The sequence below is a fragment of the Panthera onca genome, chromosome C1 (genome assembly GCF_046562875.1).
Source record: "Panthera onca isolate mPanOnc1 chromosome C1, mPanOnc1 haplotype 2, whole genome shotgun sequence".
NCBI lineage: Eukaryota > Metazoa > Chordata > Mammalia > Carnivora > Felidae > Panthera > Panthera onca.
Window position 1 is genome coordinate 68,379,496 of NC_138346.1, and position 21,623 is coordinate 68,401,118.

General features: G+C 37.1%; 1 long non-coding RNA gene across 1 annotated transcript in view; it reads left to right on the plus strand.

Moving 5' to 3' along the window:
- The window catches only part of LOC132670811 (uncharacterized), a 185,120-nt gene extending 163,732 nt beyond the window's left edge, over positions 1–21,388 (plus strand). Inside the window, exons 2-4 of the long non-coding RNA XR_009606928.1 lie at positions 15,446–15,500; positions 16,115–16,164; positions 21,261–21,388. This is a non-coding gene — a long non-coding RNA (uncharacterized LOC132670811). The remainder of the gene's footprint in view (positions 1–15,445; positions 15,501–16,114; positions 16,165–21,260) is intronic.
- The last annotated feature ends 235 nt before the right edge of the window (positions 21,389–21,623 follow it).

Consider the following 21,623-nt stretch of genomic DNA (forward strand, 5'->3'; position numbering starts at 1 on the left):
TTAAAAAGAATTTTTAACGTTTATTTATTTTTGAGACAGAGAGAGACAGAGCATGAACGGGGGAGGGTCAGAGAGAGGGAGACACAGAATCCGAAGCAGGCTCCAGGCTCCGAGCTGTCAGCACAGAGCCCGACGCGGGGCTCGAACTCACGGACCGCGAGATTGTGACCTGAGCCAAAGTCGGCCGCTCAACCGACAGAGCCACCCAGGCACCCCAATGATTTTTTAATTGGATTGATGGGTGGTATTGTGATTTTTACCCTTTTTTTGTGTTTTTTTTTTGTCTACAAAATATATATTACATATAATATACATTACGTTTATATACATTAAAATATGTTAAGTGTATTCATATATACATTTATATAGTATGACCTGTACCATACGAAAAGCTAAAAATCACAGTATGTATCATCTATCCAATATATATTTATATATTTATTCTTTGTCGGCTTGCTGGGACTTTGTTCTGGAATGTAATTAAGTTATTGGAAACAGTTTGATCCTTGCAGATCTTGCTTCCATCTTCGTAGACAGGTCCTAGAGAGGTATGGTATTGGTGACTATGACTCCATCAAAGTACAAGATGCAAGATGTTGATGCAAGAAATGGTTACATCAGGAGAGATTCCATGAGTCAGGAGGGCCTAAAACTCAAGTGTTTCCAGCATAGAGAAGGATGTCACTCATTTTATGGCAAAAGCATACCTGTTGGCAGCTATATTTACAATGGTGGTCAATTGATCCTCTATAATCCCCCCTATGTCCACGGACTCCATATCACTGGTCTAGTCTCATCTTTGTCCATCATGACAAAGGCGTTCCAGTGGCCTTCATTGGAGGTCACTCAGCTCTGTATTAGGTGAGAAAATAGTCGCTTCACTCAGAGTTGTTATTTTTCATCCACTTTAGGACGGCTGCATGTACAATCTATTCACTGGGATATCATTAAGCTCTGAATCTTAGAAACATGTATGTCGTGAAGATGGTAGGATCAATGTCTTGCTCTGCTGATCAAGTTTGGTCAAGGTCAGGGTTTGGCTTTTGGTTTTCTTATTCTGCCCATGTCTAGGGTAAAGTGAGGGAGAAATACAGTTGGCTGTGGCCATTGCACAGACACTAATCCTGATTAGAAGCTCCAGTAAATCATCATTGATTTTGCCTCAGCCACTGAAAAATGTAAACATCTTCCTGTTCATGCACACTCTTCCCAATTTCCACATCTGTCTCTTAGTTCGTGACTTTTTCAGTTAACACTTTGCTTAATTCCATTCTCCAGGAGCAGAATGAATTCATTCTGAGATGAATCCTGGTAAGAGCTGCAACGAGGGGCTATTATTTTGACATTTTGACCATCTACCATGGCAGTGTTCTACTCAGCTAACACTGTTTTTGATGCAGACAAAACCAAAGTTATAGCATAGACTAAATTAATAATTGCTATTTTATTATTTTCTATCATTTGCATCTTGACTACATAATTATCGTTCACTGTACATTCATGTTGCATACAACTATCATATCTTTTTTTTTGCTTAATTTGTGGGAGGTGTTTAATTGATTTTAGACTTAAAGTTACAAAAAATAGTATGGAGAATTCCTGTACATCCTTCAACTAGGTCTCTCTTGTTAACATCTTGTATACCCATATTACAATGATCAAAACTAAGGAAATTATCACTGGAACATGATTATTAGTTAATCTACAGACTTTATTTAAATCTATTTTTATTGAGCAGTATTTGGTTTCTTAATGCCTTCCTTTTTCATGCATTTTTGTCACACCTAAGGACTTTTCAATGCATGTTTAAGGACTTCCAATTGATTGATAATAATATAAAATCTTTGAAATTCCCTGTCTGTATCCCCTTCAAAACCTCCTTCCTTTATTTCCCATTGGGACTAACTTCTCTCTAGGCCTATGCACATCAGGTCACCCTGCATCTTTTCTTTATTGCTCTCCTAATTCGTACACACTGTTTCCTGAATATCCAATTAGCCTTTTGTGTGCATGTGTACTTTTTGCCTGTATTTAGGTAGAACAGATTTTAAATAATTTCAGAAGAAAGAGTTAAGAGGTAAATTATGATTTCTTTCATGTATAAAATTAGAGTTACTTTTACCCTCACATTGGAATTATAATTTGCCTGGGTGTAGAATTCTAAGCAAAAAAAATTATTTTCCCGCAGAACATTGCAGTTTTATTTTCTTCCTTTTAATATCCATTGGTGAAGATGATAACTCTGATGCCAGACTGATTCTCACTAAGAGACATATGTTTCTTTCTGGAAGCTTCTCAAATGTTTTAAGTGTGCATTTTGAAAGTTTAGAATAATATGTCTAGTTCTGGTTCTTTCTCATTAGTTGTGCTGGCCACTTTTAGTTTAAAAGCTTATGCCCTTTGGCCTTGGGCAATCCTCTGCTAATTGTTATTTAATTACTTTCTAGAATTCCTAATAGCATGATTATAAAATTTCTTGATTAATCCTCTACATTTTAAAAATAATTTTAATTTTTATTTTCTGATTTCTGTTGTTTGGCTTCTTGACTACTGATTTTTCTCCTGAAACCCATCTATAAGATTTCTTATTTTTGTAATCACATTTTTAGTGTATAAAATTTCTCCCTCATTCTCTGTGACTCCTTTTTTCTCATAGCATTATGTTTTTTGTTTGTTTGTTTCATGTAGTAATGTCTTCTTAAGTCTTTCTGATGATACAATTTAGAGCTTAAAACAAAATCTTGTATTCATTGAAATTATGTTTCCTCTGAAATTTCTCTTTTGTAGTCTAGAATTTCATCAAATGTCTCGTGATCCTCATAAGATCATTCATGTATAAGAACAAAGTGAGAGGGGGGCACTTGGGTGGCTCAGTTGGTTAAGCATCAGATTCTTGATTTCAGCTCAGGTCGTGATCTCACGGTTCATGAGTTTGAGCCCCGGTGCGGGGTCTCTGCTGACAGTGCAGAGTCTGGGATTCTCTCTCTCCCTCTCTCTGCCCCTCCTCCGCTCACACTCTCTGTCTCTCCTGTCTCAAAATAAATAAGTAAACTTAAAAATAAAAAAAAAAAAGAGGGAAATGGGAGAAAAGCTGCTTCCCCACTGGCAGACTTCATTACCTGGGGAGTCGTCAATGAGCCTGCCATTGGCTGTGCCTGCAGCCAATAATAGAAATACTATTTTTCTGTGTGCTCCAGATACACACCCGCTGCCCTACCCTCCACAGGTGGTTTGCTCACTTCCTTTAAGTAGAACATTTGCTTTGTGCACAGAGGTAGAAGAAGTGGGAATTCAAATGTTATGTTTTTTGACTTTCCACTAGGCCTCATGATTTCAGCCCCTTGCTCATTCTCCTGCTCCCAGTCATACTTTGCTCTTGCAAACCCCAGATTTCTTGAGTTTTGCTGAGCTTATGGGCTCCGCCTCTGGCTGCAGAACCCTCTCTAAGGATCCAAGCAGGGATCTGTTTGCCCTGTCACTTGAATAGCCAGTCATTTCTATGCTTTCCACTTTCTAGAAATGTATGGACATTTTTTACCACTTATAAACTTTCTTCCCATTTGTTTTTATAAATCATGAGTTTATGACTTTGAAGTGTTATATAGTAAAATCATAATTGGATCTTGGAGAGATCATTGTGTGCAGCAAATCAATCATCCTGACATACAAGCCATAGAGTTGTGTTTCAGAAACAATATCCCTACAGTACTAAGGCGAATAGATTGAGGATAAACGAAGACAAAAAGAGGGAACCCATTAGGAGTATTTTGGTAATGCAGTGAAGGAATTATGAGAATTCAGTGGAATAGTGGCAATGAACAAAGAGAGGAAGGGGTGGATTCCAGAAATAAAGGAGGAGAATGGAACTTAATGTCAGAATAAATGGAGTGTATTAGTTCGCTATTGCGGCCATAACAAATTACCACAAATCTGGCGGTTAAAACAGTACTCATTTATTACCATCTCACAGCTGTGTAGGTCAGAAGTCCAAGGGGTTCCACTGGTTCTTCGCTTCTAGTCTTACAAGGTGAAATCAAGGTGTTCAGTGGGGCTGGAGGCTCTAAGAAGTAACTGTTCCCAGGCTCATTTTAAGCTGTTTACTGATTCTGTTTCAAGTGGTTATAGGACTAAGGTCCTTTTTCTTGCTGGCTGTCATCTGAAGATGGCCCTGAACTTTTAGCAGCATCCTTTCGATCCTTCCACGTAGCCGAACCATGGTGTGTTGGATTGTTCTCACACTGTTTCAGCTTTCTCAATGACTCTTCTGCCTTCCTCTTTTATTTTGTAAGGGCTCTTGTGATTGCTTGGTTCTACCTAGATTATTTCCCTATTTTAAGATCAGTTGATTAGTATCCTTAGTTCCATCTGCAACATCCCTTCACAGCATTTTCTAGATTAGCATTTGACTGAAAAATTTGGGGACAGGAAACTTGGTGGGGGGGGAGGTGACCTTTAGAATTTTTCCTGCCACTAGGAAGATGACCGAAAGGGAAATAAGTAAGAGATGACTTTCAGATTTCTGGTTTCAATGCTGTCACTTAATTTGGTTCCTCAGAGTGTATGCTTGAAGGATCCTTCATCTTAGAAACACTCACTGAGTCAGCATCACAGCATGAGGGAGACTCAGCCAAGTACAAAATCTTTAATCTGGGATAGATTACTATCCTGAGTCCTGAATCCTTACCTACTTTTTCCCCAATTAAACTAGGACAGGAAAGTTACGATAGAAATCCAAGAAAACAAACAAGCAAGCAAATAAACAAGTAAGAGTTTTAAGCTTTATAACCACCTCAATAGCTTCCTCCAAGGTTCCTTAGCTCTGTAGAATTAAAGGGCATATCCTAAGCAGAAAGCACTCTCTGAGACAATTAAATGGGACAAGAGAGAATGATGTGGGTACCAGATTCAAAGTCCCCCACGGCTACCAAAGCCTACTAGAGTCTCTCACGGCTCTTAGAGAATGACCTACTATGTTTTGCACTCAGAAGGTAAGTACTCTATTCCCTTCACTCAATCTTCCAATTTCTGTGGTCTATCCTTCTCTCTCTCTGACTCACCTCACATAATAACTTAGGTACTATCAGGCTCTTTTCCTGGGGTAGATGGGCTAACAGAATGGAGGATGAGAAGGGGTGCATGAGAACAAGAAAAGAAAGAAACCATTGTTGCATAAATAGCCCTTATTGATATGTGCTTTCTTTTCTACATAGTCATATAGTTTCCTTTAAAACAGAAAGACAAAGCAAAGGTATGTCTGTACTACTCTGGAATTCAACAATTTGCCTCCATGCATATGTGTATGTGTGGTGTGTAAATTCTCATTGTGTCCATAGATATTTTGGAAATCCTGTAAAACAACATATCTGGTTGGCTTTGAGAATAGTCAAATAAACTGCTTTCTATAAGCTAGATGTTGCATTTGGTACACATATTAATAAAGCTCGTGTTTTCTTGGGCAATCGTACCTTTGCTCTCCACAGAGATAGTCTCCCCAAGGAACCTGCCCCATGCCAAGACACAGCCCTCTCTGTAGACATGAGATTGTTGTTCTCTGGATGTTTTCAACAGGGCTAATTAAGTTCATTCACAAATCCTCTTTATTAAAGATTTCACACTAAAGTATCTCTAAACATGCATTAGGACACTATTATTGAAAAGTCTTTGTTTCTAACCACAAGACCAGGGTGATAATTAAAGACGTTCCAAGGTGCCCTCCTCATGTGGGTAAGAATTAAGAACCCCCTCTCTGTGTGCTAAAAGCCTGCAAGGGGACAGACTTGGGGAACAGTGCTCTGTCATCAGCACAGATTCTGAGAGTGCTTTCTGTAAAAGTCTAGAATCCACATACTATATTGTGAGGTTCATAAATGTCTTGCTATTTAAGCCTTTTTTGTTAATGCTCTTCAGAATAGAAATGGCATACCCATCATGTGACAGAGCCCTGCTTTTAACAATACTCTGTTTATAATTGCCAACTAATTTCTCAGAATGAAGAGCAATCCATTAGGTGTTTGAACTGATATTTGTATTATTATTTAAAAAAGTGCTATGTATAGGCTATGGTAAAATACTCATCTTGAGAGAGCTATTGTTGAGAAATTTGTGTGCTAGATCCCATGAACATATTGCAAAGCCATTTCTCGAAAGATTAAAATGGGAAAATAAAGCACATCTTAATTGGAATTTGCTATTAGATTTTACACGCCTATTCTAAAGTCATCTTTTCTCCAGTTTCTAAATAGAGGAATTTTGTTTTGATACCCAAGAATTTCAGACCAGGCATTTTCTCACGTTCTCTGTGAAGTCAATTTAAAAGCACATTAGCAGTACGTGTGGATTTAGTCAGGGAATCAAGATGTGAAATTTTGAGCATATTTCTCCAAAGGTAGACTGTCTTCAAATGATGACTGTGAAAGTAATTTATTCCAGCCAAACACGCTTCCACATATTGTTAACGGTACTATGTGCTTCAACTCATTTAACAGCTTTTTAATTCAGTAGTTATTCAGATTTAATAGAGCCATTTCTTCATCATTTTGCATTTAGTGATAAATGGTGCCGGAATTTATGATAAATTAAGCTGCAAAGGACCATGTTAAAGTTATCTTAAGGGTTTCACATAAAAAGAATCAGCACCTATTTTGTTCAGAGCAGTCACCTGAAAGTTCACGTGGTGAAAAGAGCTTCTTACTGGGTATAAACTATGAGCTCTATTTGAAAGTGAAGTTTTAATTATACTTTTCCCTCACCACTTACCATTGGCAGTGGCCATCCAGCTGGGGGACTGGCAACACGGATGCTTTAAACTAGGGGTTCTTTCTTGTTTTAATATTGATTTAACAAGTGGAAGAACATTCATGTGGGAGCTTTGATGAAAATCCTTACATAACAAGCCACCAGATACAGGGGGCAACTTTGTAAAAGTTTGGTGAAGAGATGAGGCATCAAGGGGACATGGGAGAGATAAATTGGGCAGGGCCAAGTGGTGGGAGAGAGGGGAGGTGTAGTTGGACAGCCCTGCCAATTACCAGCCCTATTATCCTTTCTCCTTCCTACTAATGCACTCGCTTAACAGCTACCACAAAGGGAGATGAGGGGCTGAATTCACAGGTCTCTCCCTTTTCCCTTTTCCCATAGGCACGTTTTGAAAATGGAAAAAGAAAAAAAAAAGGGATCCCTTGTCTAAAGTATCGAAAATGGTTTGTAGCCATTAACTCTACAATTTCCCAGACATGTTAAATGTATAGACTAGCTTAATTAGAAATTTCCCCCTAAGTATCTAGAGTCCCAGACAGGTGAGCTGGTCTGGTTGGTCAAACAAGAGGCACTCTATCAGGAGAGAGATCGGGATGGCACTATGCCAACCAAAAACCCGCTCCTTGAGGTTAAAAACCTGCAGGTCACTCTTGATAATCAGTGAGAGGACGGGGAGAACCCGCCCGCAACACGTTGCTTTGCACCGAAAGACGTGGCTCGTGTCCCCAAACACCCATGCATGACACACCTGTGCCATAACTCTGCAAGCAAAACATTTGTAAGGGGGTGAGGAGTGCCATGTGCATTTCTTCATTTGAGCAAAGCGCATCCTCATCATTCACGTTTGGGTTTTCGGAGTGAGAATTTTCCTATTACTCCATGGTTGTTTTTTTGTTGTTGTTGTTGTTTGTTTTTTTTGTTTTTGTTTTTGTTTTCGTTTTTGCTGTCATTTGACTCAGCTATTACGGAGCCCCTTTTATTGAGAACCTATTATGTGAGAGGTACTCGGCACATAAAGACGGAAGACGGTCTCCACTGGTCCACGCTAATCCGTAGGGATTGAAGGACATTCTGCTCTCACCACGCTGGGAGAATTGGTTGCAAACCGGGTTAATGTTCGGCTACCAGAAACAGCATTTGCTTGACAACTTAAAGGAAGGGCCAAAACACGTTTGGAAAATGGCCCAACACTCTCCCTAGCCTTACCCTGAACGTGCGCCGGGCCTCTGCGCTTAGTGTCGGTTCGCGCAAGCGTTCCCCGTCCTACCTATGGCTTTTTATAGGGCGTTAGCAACCATTGTGAAGTGCTACCTCTGTGCCGGGCAGTATAGCAAGCGCTTTAGATACCACATCCTGTTTAATGGAACTTTTTAAAAATGGAGGATTGAGAATCCGAATGCTCAGATCACAAAACTAGATAGAAGTCGCTTGACATTTCCACTTGCAGTCTTCAGAATGAAGGGAGTTTCCTCGAAAGCCCTTTCCAGCTGTAATAATTCTATAATATCGTGATTGTTGATGCCTTCCTAAGTGCTTCATGAGGGCAAGATTAATACTTATTTTTGCTAACTCTCTCACGTCCTCTGCTCTATGGGTGCCTGATAAGAGGAAAGGAATTGAATTAGATTACTTAAAGAAATGAACTTCATTTTTAACAGACGGATTAGATTTGGAGACTAAAAATGTACTAGCTCTTTATATAAAAAAAGCTATAAAACTGTATGTGTATACAATTTTCCCAGATAGAAGCATTTTTGATTTCTTAATAATTCCTGAAAGGTGTTACTGAACTGCAAATATTTAGAAGAGAGATATTTGGCCTTCAACAGTATGATTTTAAACCCCTAAAAATATAGGTACTCCTAAACTCCTAAAAATATTTCTAGCTGTAATGAAAATGCCCATTTTGGGGGAGCATTCATATACATACTTAACCTGAAAATGGCACACTGAGGATTCCTACTCATTAAATTGCTCATTGCACTGTCCAGAGCCACTGCCCACCTTCCTGGTGTGTATGCTGCTTGTTATCTTTTTTCTGGGCTGTTTATTCCGCAAAGGGCAGTTGCAAAAGAGTTGGAAGCACTTTTTAGTGCTAGGCCATTCTCTAGCTTAAGTTCATGCCCCTTGCTTCTCATATTTAACAGAAGCTCAGATAGCCTGCAGCATCTGTCCTTTCGGCTCCCTTCAGGATTGTGTACATTTCTTTGTCCTACCGTCATTTCGCAAACCACAGAGTTTCTTTAAATAGCAGCCCTATCCCGGTAGAGTTAGGAGGAACTATCATGCTATAATTTGAAGAATATTCTGCTTCAAAGTAGATCGTCCTAATTGACTAAGATATTTGAGACCTACGTTTTATTGCTGTGTTTCTGTTAAGAGGAAGTGGATATGACCATGCTTGTGCAAGAACATTTTAAAAAGGGAATATTGCTTCTTTTTGTCCATACTTGGTTAGTGTGATCAATTTCACCGATGGAGTAACAATGCAACCTTCCTTCCAAGCCCTCCCCGCCCCGCCCTGCCCCACACTCAGATATTCAAAACACAAACAAGCAACTTTGGCTACCTTATAAAAGGTAAACAAGCAAACAAACAACTGAAAATTTTGGCTACTTGTTTACAAAATGTAGTACTTACAGATATTTTAAAATAGCTGTGTGTTGGCATATTCCAAATAAATAATAAATACATACGTACATGCCTCCTCCATAAATGAATAAAGAAGCCACAGTTTATGTCTATCATAATGTTTATCAAAAAGAGAAATTTCAGAAACATGAAATTCACTCTCACTTCACTTCATTTGTCCCTAGATTTAGAAAAGTTATCAATCTGTAAAGATAATAATTCTAAAAGCACTTCATTAGGATTACATACTGTTTTGGATGTAAGGAAAATTTGACTCTATAATAGTTGTCTCGATTTTATGAATCAGTAAACTGTTTCCAACTTTATTTTTTACACACATGTCAAAAAATATCTATAGAAGATTACACAGTGTTTCACTCTGCATCCAGAGGCTGTGATGAAGTATAATCAGATCTGAAGCCGGTTCCTTTTTCCATGTTCAGTTTTTCTGAAGGCACGTTTGTAAATGGAGAATCCTTTTGAGATTCTTCTTGTTCAGTCTCAGTGGTTTTGTTCTTCCTTTTACAACGAATTGCAAAATGCCATTTAACTTCAAGGTTTCTCATCGTGCAACTGTACTGCTACCCACCTTTTTATTGACTGCCTTTCCTTGGTTTTTTGTTTCACCAGCAAGATTCTCACCTTGCTGCGCATTCTTTCCACTCGGCCCTCAATATATAAAGTAGAGAAACCTTTCTAAGTCCTGATGCTTACAGCTGCATTCCACTTATCACTTCTTTCCATCCTCGGAGGGAAACTCTATCTGAACTGCCTGAAGTGGCTGTTGCTGGTGTCTTTACTGCTGTTACATGGAAGCCTTTTTAGAATACTATCATTGAAAGCCTCCTGAAGCTCGGTAAAGGATTGTCAGGTTGGATCAGCTATATTCATGTTTCTTTGCCTCAGTGTCTATCTCTGCCTCCCGCTTCCGTCCCCAGTTTTCTCCTTCCTTTTAAATTTGTGACAATGAGGTCGGTAATATTTCGATGGGAGGCTCACAAGGATGAATTTGGATAAATCTGAATATGTTTTGTTCTTGGTTCTACATTCTAATTTATGTAAGTTACTGTTGTTTTTGAACACAATCATCATTAAATGTACATTTCATTTAGACATTTATATACATATATTTATAATAGGTGTAAACATTTACATATATATTTAATTTTTTAATGTCTATTTATTTTTTGAGAAAGAGAGAGACAGAGCATGAGTGGGGGAGGGACAGAGAAACAGGGGGACACACAGTCCAAAGCAGGCTCCAGGCTCTGAGCTGTCAGCCCAGAGCCCAACGTAGGCCTCGAGCTCACAAACCACAAGATCGTGACCTGAGCCAAAGTCAGACGCTTAACTGACTGAGCCACCCAAGCGCCCTATATATTTAAAAATATACATATGTTTTCCTTAAATAAAAGTGTCTCTATGTGTGTATATGTATATGTACATATATGTGTGTACATAGGTATACACGTATGTACATGTGTACGTGTTGTATACATGCATGTGTATGTATATGTGTGTGTGTTTCTTTCCTGTAGGAAGAATGTATTTTTATTCAAAATTAGTTAATCATCTCTACTAAATATCAAGAGCATGCTTCATTAAACAAGGGTTAAGAAATATATACTATATGAAATAAAGTTCTAAAATACACAGATATATCTATACGTATGTATACATACATATTCATGCATTTCATTGTGTCATGTGTTTATTGTAGTATGTATGTAAATATGGATATGTATATAAATATGAATGCATAGATACGCACATTATGTGTGTACGTTACATATGTATGTATACGTGTGTGTGTGTGTGTGTGTGTGTGTATACACACACATAAAGTGAAATAAAGGCAGTCAGGTCCTTTCTTCAGTTGGAATTCTAGTTTCTAATGATCTAGTTTCTAATGATCCACATAAATATGGATATGTATATAAATATGAATGCATAGATATGCACATTATGTGTGTACGTTACATATGTATGTATACATGTGTGTGTGTGTGTGTGTGTGTGTGTGTGTGTATACACACACATAAAGTGAAATAAAGGCAGTCAGGTCCTTTCTTCAGTTGGAATTCTAGTTTCTAATGATCTAGTTTCTAATGATCCATATAAATATGGATATGTATATAAATATGAATGCATAGATATGCACATTATGTGTGTATGTTACATATGTATGTATACACGTGTGTGTGTGTGTGTGTGTGTATACACACACACATAAAGTGAAATAAAGGCAGTCGGGTCCTTTCTTCAGTTGGAATTCTAGTTTCTAATGATCCAGTTATATATTTCAATACATTTGTATAATTTCTGCAAATTCCTTAACCTTTTCATAAATCCTGACATAGCCAAAAGTGGGCTTGCAATATTACCCTAAAGATTCATAGAACACAGCTACACCACTTTCTCCTTTAGCCAAGTTTTTCCTGAAGAGTTTTAAATAATCATGGAGTATATAGATTCATTCCTTTGTAGCTGTCATTCCACAGCTATGTTTACTAAGAAGTTATCATAGTATGGAAATAGTACATAGAAGCTCTATGAGGAAAAAGAACACACATTGAGATTTTCCCAGAAGGTGCTTCCATAGAAAATAAGACGTTAGTATTCAAGGTATTTTTTGTGCCCACGACTGATGAGTTTTTTGGTTATTCCCAAAAAACTATGCTAAAGACAATGGTCCTTAAACACAGTGTATTAAAAATATCTGATTAATCCATATATGTATTAATGCTGAAAATCACTGTGTCCTTCAATAAATAGATGAGTATATCTGACAAATAGGCGTCTTGGTATAAGATCCATGTGTCAGGGTTAAGAGTTTTGGTAGGGCTCATCTGAAGACAAGATACAGAACAGAATCACAAAGTATTAACAGGTGTACTTTTTTTTCATTTCTCAGTTTTCTTTAACAGTTTAGATAGGGAGAAAACAGACAAAATAAAATTTAAAATATGTCAATAAACAGTGTTGATTTCAAACTTAAATGATTTAAATGTATCAAAATAGGAAAATACGATATAATTTAAGAAAATATTTGGTCACAAAACTATCCTTAACCAGAGAAGTGAAGATTAAGTTAAAAATTCATAAAATAAGGGCATCTGGGTGGCTCAGTCAATGGAGCATCTGACTTTGGCTCAGGTCATGATCTCATGGTTCGTGGGTTCAAGCCCTGTGTCAGGCTCTGTGCTGACAGCTCAGAGCCTGGAGCCTGCTTCAAATTCTGTCTGTCTGTCTGTCTGTCTGTCTGTCTCCCTCTCTCTCTGTCCCACCCCCACTCGTGCTCTGTCTCTCTCTGTCAAAAATAAACATTTAAAAATATTCATAAAATACACTTTCATGGAGATGAAAATCTAACTGTAATATAAATAGCATAGGCTTTTTCTGTTGTTGTTGTTGTTTTTTTCTGTGATATTCTAACTTAGTTAGAGATAATAGAATTTAATTTAATTAGGTATTCCCAACTCATAAGTCTTTACCATGAATCCCATCCATTTAACTTAAGAACAAGATTTAATCTTTTTAATGATTTTTGTATTGAAATATTTTGAACAAACAGCCAAATTCAATGAGCTAGCACTTTTTTTTTGCCCTGAATCCGGTAACAAGGAGCAGTAAATTCCAGGCCAGTTTATATGCAGTTCCATTTTGTATGTTTCCAGCCAATTTTTCATTAAATTACCATCAAAATGGCACTTGGGCACCCCGTGACTTTATTTGTTTGATATTTTTTAATTTATTCATTAAAATGTGTTTCTGAGTTTTTATCATTAGCCAGATTATGAGTATAGATGAAGCAGCAACATGTCAGTGGTATAAAACGATGAAATAGAGAAATCTGAAGAGGAGAGAAAGTACAGGCAACATATGTAACATTCCTCTCTTTGCTTCTTCCATTTTGCATGTTTCCACAGTACTGTGGGGATCAGACAAAAATTTGATTTATGGCTTTTTTCAAATTTTGGCTGCTAAAATTACCAACTGCTTTGAATGCCATGAGTACTAAAAGCATTGAAAGGATGCTCAGTCGTTTCTATGCTGTGAATTTTGGAGCCTATTTATATGAAGATGATAAGAAATGGATAATTGTGCATAACAAGACATTGCATGGGAGAAACAGTGAAGACAGAGGTTTCAGACTTTTTTTTTTTTTTTTTTTTAATCATAGCCCTTGGTCTTTGAGCATCAGAAGACTTTTAAGTAAGCTCTATTTGTCCCGATAGTGGGAGAAAGTCCTACCAGGACAGTTCCCTGGCTTTCATGAGTAGTTTTGGTGATTTTACTTCCACGTGGACTCCAGAGGGGAAACACTAAAAATGAACAAATGGCATATTGTATCATATGGAAAAGTTGAAAATGGTGGTTTATAATGAATTTTCTATAAATAAGTATCCATACATCTATCAGGAACACTCTTAAATAATGAAGGCAACTTGAAGTTCCATGCACTGGAATTGGAGGAAAGACAATGGTTCACAACGCTGCATTTTCTTCACTGAAAGCGAATGACAGAAAACATAGCTTATGGCAGCCTAGGAGGCAAATACCTTATTTACAGGAGACTACGTAATTGTTTTAATTCCATTTACCAAGCCTTTCACGTTGACATTTTTCGTGACAGAAGCCAGATGATTTAGGTAAATAGGTGTATGTGATGGATATTTTGAAGAGGTTACCTGACTTGTACAAATATATTTAAATTAAGGTGTTGATATGACATTGGGAATATAGGTAAAAAGAGACATTATCTGTTTTATTAAACCCCTGTTAAGTTTTCTTTAAATACTAGATTACAATGTCAATGATTTACTTACATGGATATTGTTCCTGTTTTCCTCCTAACACAATTATATTAAATTTTAATGACATCACTTGTAATATCTAACTGGTATCTGGAAACTGTGGAGAGCCCAAAGCTTTTATACAAATTTATATGTATAAAGCTCTCACTGATATACTTTGCCAGTAGATATTTTACCTTGAGTAGTCAGCTCTGCAAATCCCTTCCCACAAAAGATTAAAAACATCCTCCTATTACATCTAGAGATTTCTTTTTGTTATTCAAAGCCATGAATAAATTTAGGAAAAATGTATATGATTTTAATGCCTTAAACCAGAAAGCTTCCTTGATTCCTATTAAAAAATGGAATATTTAATGTTTTCCTTCTTCTGTGGTACTTTTTTGATATTGTAGCAAAGAACAAAAAAGAATTCTGAGAACATATAAAACAAAAAACTGTGTTTGAAGTATTGTAATAAAACAACCTTCTTCCTTTAATGCTAAGTCCCTTTTTAATGAAGATCTTCTGGCAGCTCTTGAATGTATAACTAGTTTATATCATGGGATGAAGCTGTCTGTTCTGATGATTGACATGAGCCCACATTACAATGTGATTCTGAAAATTAGTCCATAGAGGTCCTTTTCAGGTACTTCTCAGACTGAGAGCTGCCCTCCAACTACAGCAGAGCCTTTTTAACCCCACTCATTGGTATTCTAATCTGGAAGTGCTGTCCTGCCTTTTAAATAACTCAGGCATTCAGGCTCGTACCCCCCTTGACACATTACTTAGCCAAAGGATTCAAATGAGATTCAAGAAACATGCAGTACAGCACAAAGGGATTGGAATATGCACAATTAATAATCACACAGTTAATTCATTTTTAATGCAGGGAGAATTTCTGAAATTTCACACTGAGATTTGTAACACAAAGTAGTAGCTGTCTACCCTGATTACTTTTCCAAAATTCTACAATATAAACACTATACTTAAGTAATTATTTTTATTTTCAAATAGATTTTCCTGAAGGTGTAGCTTTAAGTAACATTAAGGTTATGACACAAACTGATACGATTTGAAAATACGATTCCTTATTGTCCAGGTATTGCACAAATGAATACCCACACTAAGAGTTTTTACAAGAATGGGAAGCAGGTACATCTCTCATTAGGAAGGGTTGTGTTGGGGTTTTGATTATCTTGGGTCAAAGCCAGCCAAGTATGTTACACAATGCAATGCTTTGTTTCTCTCATTGTTTTTTTTAGATAAATGTATTCTTACATATCCTACGCTAAACACCTTGCTGCCTACGGTTGAGAGGTGTGTATATATAGCTCATTGCAATAAGAACGTTGGTAGAACTACAACAGTCTTAAAGTTTTAGAGCTACAACCAGGAGTATAACCAACCATTGGGTCAATAACTAGTTGCTAGTTTCTATGTATGAGTAATCAGTAAGTGCATTTATTCACCATTTGCACATTGCATGTCTTCTACAAGCCAGATACTGATGAGGAAAATAGTGAACAGGAGAGACAAAACTCCCGCTCTTATGTAACTTGTAGTATGTAGATAAATGGATAGGACACATTCAGAGAATGATAAGTACTATGCAGAAAAATAGAGCATGGTAAGAGGATGGAGTGATAAAGGAGTGAAGAAGGGGGGAGCAATCACTTAGCAGGTGAAGTTTGGGTGAGAGCTTTAATGAACCATGAGAATATGGAGGAAGCATATGAGACAGAGGAATGAGCAAGAACAAAGGGCAGTTGATCTCAGGTTTGAAGAAACCCAACATGGCTAGAGTAGGAATTGACTGAGCAGAAGAATTGTCTCACAATCAATCTGTTCATCCTTTTTGTACCTAAATGAGACATTAGAGTGGTCTAACTTATTGCATAATCAATTTTGATCCACTGTGCTTTTCCTTACAGAAATATCCTAGGAGCGAAGGAGGAGACAACATACAGAAAATGTAGTTAAGGTATGACTTTGTAGGGAATTAGATTAAGTGGTGACATCTCTCTTTTAAAGCATTTGATAATAATATCAAACAGCTGCATCGCACCCTGGGATAATTATTGGGTAGCTTGTAACTTCAACATTATCGTGTATTTTTAAATCATTTATGCTTTACAGTGATTTGTAACCATACCAACGGAAGCTTCAGAGGGAAACTGATTTGTGCAATTGAGCCAGCCATCATAGGGTATTTGTACCAGTACTTTCCCAAAAGATTCAATACTGCTCCATTACCTTCCCCTCCTTCCTCCTTAAGCCTACCATTCTCTAACTGTGAAGTCAAAGGAGGGAATCTATTTTCGTGGGAACCAGGCTGTGTCCAAAACTCTAAAGATGGTCGGTGTATCCCATCTATATGGAATAGTGGAATTGCATGTTATATAGCTTTTTTGGTGTGCACACAAATGTCTTCAGGCTTTGTTTCAGAAACTATTTCCAGCTAGGGATCTGATGCTAGCTACCAATTATTTCTTGAATCTATTTATGAAAAGTACAGATAGATGTTTGCATATCCACTTTAAAGTTTTCTAGGCTAATTCAATGCTGGCTGCCTTCTTTCTGTTCTATTTTCCATTTTTCTTCTATCCTTTCCTTTATTTCTTTTCTTTACTTGTGAATCACTGGGATTGGCACATGACCTTAACCTGGACCACTAATGCTAATTTTTAAGCATGACTAGCTCTCAATTTCTAGACCACAGAGAAAGATAAACTATTTTATTTGATGTCTTACTTTTACTAGTGTCCTGAAAGGTGAAATCATTCATGCATAGGTAATTGCTCTAGTGAGTTTCCTTGATCTGTGTGTGTGATTGTAATTTATAAATACCAATTGGGTAATTGCTGCGAAAGGTTTTAAAAGCAAATGTTTCTAATGTGTAGTTGACACAATGTGTTCCCAATTGATCATATTATTTACAATATTAATGAACCTGATATTTTTCTCCCATCAAGGGCAAGATTAGGTTTACCTAATGCTCAGCCGTGTGACTGGTGCACATTTTTGCCTGGGAGGAGACGGGGAAGGAAGGTTAGCTCTCTCTACTATGTTAACGTCTGCAGATCTATGCCCAACCCATATGCTGGTCTGGTGCACAGAGCTCAAATTAGGTCACAATCATGAATACCTAGCATACAAAAGTTGAGAGATTTTTTTTTTTTGGTATGAAACTTTCAACATCACTCCCCTTTTACAAACTTGAATCTTAGAAGATGGCAAAATTCTGCAACAAGAAATACACAATACTCCCATATTCATTATATCTTTCAGAAGATTAATCCATTAAGAATTGGTGCGATTAGTGGTTTACAAGGGAATAAGATACAATCCTTTCCACAGAAGGTTTGTACTTGTAGGCTATGTCAGGCCTAATGTCAAAGAGAACATTTATATTCATGAATTTGTGCTTGTCATTTTCATTGCTAAATATTCACAACTGGATAATACAAAAATGAAAACAAAACAAAGAAGAACAAATAGTAAAAACAAAAACAAAGCTCTATTGCCTAACTGGATGAATGAGTGAGAACATCTTTCTGTTGTGATATGAGGGCCTCAACCCAAAAATGAAGGCAAAGAGGAAGCCAATAGTCTTGGAGGTCTTTAGAGTAGAAATCTACCCCCTCTCTCTCCCACATATTTTTAAAAGAAAGAGCTGAGTTGAATAAAAATGGGCCTCTATCATGCCAGATATAGAAAAGAGAAAGAAAAAAAAAACTATTTGGATTTTTCCAGTTTTAATTGCTCTACCATTGTGGAGAAATGTTGTCTAGAAAGACAACACAACTGCACTGGTTGTTTATATTTAGGCTAAGTAAGGATCACTTTTAAGTGTAGCCTTCCTAATTATCACAACATATTTAATAATGCATAGACTCACAAATGAGCTGGCAGAGCATACAGATTAGAAGGGAATCCATATTATAATTAAATCCATTTACAGATCTCTATCCAAAGGAGAACTGCATCATGAGAGAGTAAGGATGTGTACTATCACCCTCCATGTACTGATAAGGACTCAGTGGGGCACAGAAGACGAACACATTTGAGTGAGAAAATGGAGACTTTTTACCTAGGGATGATGTAATTTTTCTGGTCATTTTTTATTACCTTGTCCATTCTTTCCACCTCTTCATTTGCTAAAAAGAAGATGACGGTAGGACAGTTCACAGACATTTATTTTCTGGTCCTCTTTATATTTATATTGCGTTTATTTTCTGATTCTCTTTAGATTTATATTGTCATTTCTCCAAAGATCTCAAAGCTTATGAAAAAATAATGAACATCGCTAATAGGAATTCAAAGGAAGAAGGAGAACAACATGTCAGGATACGAGTAGAAAGGCATTCACCAAAGTACCTGACTGAAAAAACAATCATCTTTTCTCAGCATTGAGCCATTCGCTATTCTGATTTCAAATATTTTAATTGAATTGTTTAGCCTACACACTCCAAATCTTAAACATTTCTGTGCCATCAGTGCTTATCTTTGAAATGAGAGCAACCATGCCTGTCAGGACGGGTTCTAGGTAGTTGGAGGCTGGTTTGTGGTTCATTGCAACTGTTTAGCAATGCTTTGATCATCAAGTACTTCTCTCCAGCAACTCTATATTTATAGCTGCTTTTGTGGCTTAGAGCAGTGGTAGGAGTAGCCTCTTATTACCTGAGAGGAATATTAAATTAATAATTTAGACTTTATTGATACATTAATTAAAATGCATTAAATAATTAGCCTTATTTAACAAAATACTAGGTACGACAGTATTTGTGAAAAAAATAGAATCATATCAATAATTCAAATTTCATGTGACCCACGGATGCCTGGGTGGCTCAGTCGTTAAGCATCTGACTTGGGCTCAGGTCATGATCTCATGGTTTGTGAATTTGAGTCCCGCACCTGGTGAGCCCGAGCCCCGCTTTGGGTGAGCCCCGCTTCTCTCTCTTTCTCTCCCCTGCTCTTTCCCTGTCCCTTTCTCACTTGGGCTCCCTTTCTCTCTCTCAAAAGAAAAAGAACAACAAACAAAATTCAGGTGACCTCATTCTTCTCCTATACATACCAAAAATAAATAACACATAGGCACCATAATATTTTTTTTTTTGGCACCATAATATTTTAACAATGTTTTTCCATTTAATTTGTAGCATACATCTTTATTGTGATTCTTTGTGCCTGCCTGAGATTTAAGAGCCGTTATCTCATGTTATTTGACTGCTAAGGTAGTATTCAATTGTTTGATCTGTTTTCAGGTGATTTTGAATGTAAATGGTACATAAAGGAGTCAGTATTATCTTTGGATTGTCAAGATTTCTTTCCTTAGCAGAAATTACAAGTAGTACCTGTTGCTCACATTTAAAAATCACCTTGATTTGATGGTACTCTTGGGTACAATTCCCACTCTCCCATCTTGGAGAGCTTTTTCACTATAAATACATTTTAAAACACAAAATGAGGTGATCTGGCCCATTTTGCTATGTATATAATTTAACCTTCAAAGGATTATGGTCTATGGAGCAAACAGGTTAATAGGAAGGTTTTAAAAAGACATTTTTTCATCTGACGGGACATAATCGTACCTAAGGAGCTGTTATGGTCCATTGTATAAATCCTTCAAATTCATGGACTATTGGCCCAAAACACAGTAATGGATCCTGTAGAGACTGAAAATCTATCATGTTAATATAGCTGCTGCATATACGGAGTATGAAGTTTATTCTCCCATCCACGCCTTGGGAGCTGTGTATGTAATTCACATATTAATAGGCTTGATTCCTAGATGGGATGCTTTGCCAAGCCCTTTACACGGGAAGTAAAAAATTCTTCTCAGGATTTACATTGAAACCAATGAAAGTAACATATTCCTGTAAAACACTGCCATGTCTAACAAAAATATTTGCTTGTTCAGAATTCCCAGAGGAATCACACCACTTCATGTTTGTAAAGCAACAAAGAGCTTTTTTAAAGTTGTTAGTTTACAAATCAGCACCTGAAAAAATTCAATTGTATCCAGCTGAATGCCAAGGTACAGTACCTTCAAAACGCCTTTCATTGATGTTGGCAAGAATGGTTTTGTTCTGAACACATATGTATATTTCTCCTCTTATAGACCAAGGGCCCTTTTGGAACTCCTCAAATGCACTCTATCACAACTTCTCAGTTTCTCCTTAATCTTATTTTCTTTGTCTCCCCACAGAGCTATAAAAGCAAAGACTATTGGCAGCACTATTTTATGATCACTCAGAATACAAATCTGCAATGTCAGAGAACCCTTGATCCGAATCTCTGTTTCTGTCCTGAACTGCACAAACATAATGGGACTCACAGGCTGGGGCCAGTGCAGGGTACAAGCAAGCCTATAAGGCCCTTCTCCACCCAATAGGCCCTGATAGAGTGGTGGTCATAGATGATGGGTTATTTCTACACAGTTTTACTCTATCTAGAGGGGACAAAGGAATTGAAATAATGTCTTTCCTCTGTGTTAACTATGTTAACCCGTTTTCCAGACATGTATTATTATCATTAGTTTCAGTGCCAAGTCTGACAAGTTTTCAATTTTTGAAATTTATCATGACAAGGGCTTGGCAAGTATGGGTCTTCATTACCCTCTTTACCACCCTCCGTAGACTCTATCACTGACACGAGGGACTCTTAAAGGAGTCAAGTGAAGCCCCTTTCTTTAACTTTCAGAATGCTTCTTTGTTGCAATTCCCAGGAATTGCCAAGAAAAAAACAAAGATATGCCCAAACAATATTATTTCAATGCTGAAAACTTCACTGGCTTCAGAGAATATAATGGCTATGATGTTGACTGCCATATAGGATGATGGTCTACAACTGCTGATTGCAGCTGATAGGTTCAGGGAAGGACTCTCTTAGCCCAAGTAAAACAAACTGCAGTCCCTTCTCTAGTTACTGGTCTGCTGGTTACAAATAACTGTCCAGCAGTTTGGGTACTTCACCCACGCTGCACCCATTAGACTCTAACATCATTTTAGAAAAAAAAAAGTGTCTGCAAAATCAATTTCTCTCTGGGAATTTGATGCTGTGCTTTATACAATTCAGGAGAAATCAACAGCCATCTTTCCTGCTCAGAAGACCAGAAGAACAGCAGCAGTTGGTCTGCAAAGAGAAAGAGAAGATTAAATCGGATATTCAAAGAATGGAAGCCAGATATGAAGGGAGAATCCTAATGATACTTGTGTCCTTGAATGCAATTGTTACTTTGTCCTTGATTTGTGAAGATCAGAGTATCCTTAAAATGAATTCTTCTTGTCTCTTGAATCAAGATTTGGATTTGATTTTTGTTACATTTAATCTAAAGTCTTAGTTTATATATATTTCCTAACAACAAAATGTATTTCTAAGTAATAGAAAAATACAGCTTGTTTTATAATAATTGCATAATTTGTTCTATTTGGAATAAAT